The sequence below is a fragment of the Crocuta crocuta genome, unplaced genomic scaffold (assembly GCF_008692635.1).
Source record: "Crocuta crocuta isolate KB4526 unplaced genomic scaffold, BGI_CrCroc_1.0 scaffold139, whole genome shotgun sequence".
NCBI lineage: Eukaryota > Metazoa > Chordata > Mammalia > Carnivora > Hyaenidae > Crocuta > Crocuta crocuta.
In genome coordinates, this window is record NW_027533258.1 from 8890759 (window position 1) to 8894429 (window position 3671).

The window sequence follows — 3671 nt, forward strand, 5'->3', positions numbered from 1 at the left end:
CTGGTGGCTCGCTCCTCTCTCTCTTTCCCTGTCAAGGGGAACTCTGTCTAGGCGAGGTGTCCCCTCCTGGCTCTGAGCAGGGCCCTCCCAAGGGATGGGGTAATGCAGCCAAAATGAAGCCCTTCTTCCTACCCTCCTTTGAGTGGTTATTCTCGGGGTTTTTGTCCTTCGGTGTTGAAGCTTCTTAAGCAGACCCCTGAACTCTCCTGGAGCTATTTTGTTTGTGGATACCTGCCCGGGTGTGGCTCTTTATCAGGGGGTCCGAGCCTGGGGTCTTCCATTTCGCCATCTTGGTGAGATGCCGCTCGCAGAGACTGTCTCCTTAACGTCTGTGTCCAAGTCGCCAGATAAGAGAAAAAGTCACGGTCATGACAGGAACACACAGGCTGGACGTGCGTCAAGAGACTGACGAAAGCATAGCGGCCTTTGTGGGTTGGATCAGCTTTATTTTCTTATTTTCTGGATTCTTGGTGCTTGGCCTTTGGGGTCTTGCAGATCCCAAGGTTCGATAATTCTAGAGCTAGCAAGGGACCCCCCCCCCACCGTGAGGGTGCTTTTGATATGCAAGCCAGCCATCTGAGACCACACCTGGGCTCTCCCCACCCCAGTCCTCACCACCCCAGACCTAGCATCAGATAATTCGAGACAGCCCCTCAACACCAGAACTTGCTGGAATGGTTCAGACTAGCCAGTCCTGAGCCTGGGCACCCTGCCCAGCCTGGCCATAGGAGCCACAACCAAACCTCTCATCTCATTTCCCTTTTCTCTCCTTCCTTTAAAAAATTTTCTTAATGTTTATTTTTGAGAGAGAAAGTATGTGAACAGGGGAGGGGCAGAGAGGGAAGGAGACACAGAATCTGAAGCAGGCTCCAGGCTCTGAGCTGTCAGCACAGAGCCTGACGCGGGGCTCGAACTCACACGCTGCGAGATCATGACCCGAGCCAAAGCCAGACGCTTAACCAATTGAGCCACCCAGGAGCCCCTCCTTCTGCCTTGAAAGCCACCTGGGGCTTCCCCAGGAGACCCTGTGTGGTGTGGGAAATGTGAATAACAGCCTGTCTCTTTGGTGACAATCACCTTCAGCTCTCCTGACCTTGCCATGCTTGAATAATAACACATCCTGCCTCTTAAGGCCAAGAGACCCTGGGGCGCCTGGGTGGCTTCGTCCGTTAAGCATCCGACTTTCGCTTAGGTCATGATCTCGCGGTTCGTGGGTTCGAGCCCCGCGTCAGGCTCTTCGCTGACTGCCAGCTCAGAGCCTGGAGCCTGTTTCAGAGTCTGTGTCTCCCTCTCTCTCTGACCCTCCCCTGCTCACGCTGTCTCTCTCTCTCNGGTGGGGGAGGGGGGGAGGGAGAGGCAAGTCTGGGAGGAAAAAGAAAAAGCTCTTCAGAAAAGCACAAGAGATTTATTTCTTGGATTAAAACAGAGTCGTGAAGGGGAAGGCATTGGAGGCGGCGTCTGGGTAAGCGGAGGCGAGGAACAAAGGAACAGTTGACGTATTTTATTGTTTTTATTAAATTGGTGCCGATTATCAGCAATAGCAAGCTCTCATTTAGCATTTCCTGGGAGCCGGGCGCTCTTTTAAGTGCTTTCTGTGTAACAGGGCATGGACTCCATCTAGCAGCCTTAATAAGGTCAGTACTGCGATTATCTCCATTTCAGAGAGAAGGAAATGGACGCAGGTTATATAACCTGCCTGAAGCCACCTGTTAACGCAGGTGGAGGGGCTAGGGTTTCTAAGCCGGGCGGTGGGGAGGCTGCTTCTCAATCACTGTGCCACATGGCCTCTCAGATGATCTCAAGGCAGCCTTGCCAATCCCTGGGAGCCCCCACGGGGGGAGAGCTGCCTATGTCCCGTGCTGTGCGTAGACAGAGCAGAGAACTTTCCAGAAGGCCCTCCTCAGATTTCCTCAGAAGCTGCCCCGGCTCCCCATCAGTTGCAGAACAGAGGACGGCAGGGCCCTAAGCTGTGGGCCCGGAGTCAGACCCACTGGTATTTCTGGGGATTCTTGCTGACCCGGACTAGCCTCACAGCCAAGGACCCAGAGCTGGGCAGCCATGTTGGCGAAACCCTCTCAGGGCTGGTTGGCAGATGATTCGCCAGCCCCGGGAGGGCTCTGCGTGAGTGTCAGGGGGTCCCACCAAGAGTTGTACCTGCACCGTCAATGGGGTGTGTGCGTGTGAGGGTGTGGAGGCAGGAGAGCGGAGATGCTTTTGGGTGGTGACGTCTGAGCCCTCCCAGGGCCCGTCATGGGCACTTGACTCTTAGCCCGAGGAGCAAACTCCTCTTTCTTAAATACCAGCGCCCCCTCGTGGGAGCAAGTCTCTACTCAGCCTTCTGGCGTCTTCTGGAATGCCTGACTTCGCAGGGGAGAATACACATCTTGATTTTCACTCACCTCCAACCAAAATCTGCCATTGCCTTTAATGATGAATGCTTGCAACAAATCACAGGAGTGTCAACCAACGGTCCCCGTGACTCAGTCCCAGGCCGATGAACAGGTATTTTATATCGCATTAGAGTTTTTACAGAGAGCTTGAAATACCATTCACGTGTATCGCTACAATGACCTGATGACAGCCATTGGATCTGCTATGGGGTCGTGTAATTTTGCACATTCATAAGGCAGCACTTGTTACTGGATTTCTGATTTGTTTTTATTTACGTTAAAACTGTAATACGGTAAGGGTGCCTGGGTGGCTCAGTTGGTTGCGTCGGGTGGAGGGTCTGACTCTTGATTTTGGCTCCGGTCACCATCTCGCAGTTTGTGGGATCAAGCCCCTCAGGGCCTATGCTCTGGCAGTGTGGCGGCCCCTTGGGATTCTTTCTCTTCCTCTCTCTCTGCCCCTCATCCTCACACTCTCTCTCTTTCAAATTAAGTAAATAAACTTAAAAAAAAAAAAACCTGTACTATAGTAAAATTGTTTTCCTTTGTAATCTTATGGGCTTTACCTTCTGCATTTATTTTTTTTTAATTTTTTTTAATTTACTTCTAGGAGAGAGAGAGAGAGAGAGAGAGAGCGTGAGCAGGGGAGGGTCAGAGAGAGAGGGAGATACAGACTCTGAAATAGGCTCCAGGCTCTGAGCTGGCAGTCAGCACAGAGCCCGACGGGGGGCTCGAACCCACGAACCGCGAGATCACGACCTAAGCGAAAGTTGGACGCTTAAGCTACTAAGCCACCCAGGCGCCCCTACCTTTGCATTTAAAACATTATTCTGAATCAGGACGCACAGCCTTCATTGAGCTACCAAAGGGGCCACAATATAAAAATGGTTAAGGAGCCCTGCTTTAGAAAGAACAGGGTTAATCAGATCTGCTGCTGCTGTGGAAGCAGAGGCTACAGACCCAGGGTGCAGTTATGGGATTCAGGACAGCCAGGAGCAAGGAAAGTGGGGAAAGAGACCACCATGAAGTCTGCCTTAGACTGATGCACCATCGACGCGATGGTCTGAGATGAGACATCAAACTTGGAATCTCAAAATGCTGTTGGTTTTCGTGCTCAAGGGGCAATGGGGCTCCTCCCAGGATCCGGCAAATGCTGGCCACGACGTTGCATTTTATTTTATTTTATTTTTTTAAATGTTTTATTTATTTCTAGGAGAGAGAGAGACAGCGTGAGCAGGGGAGGGTCAGAGAGAGAGGGAGTCACAGACTGAAACAGGCTCCAGG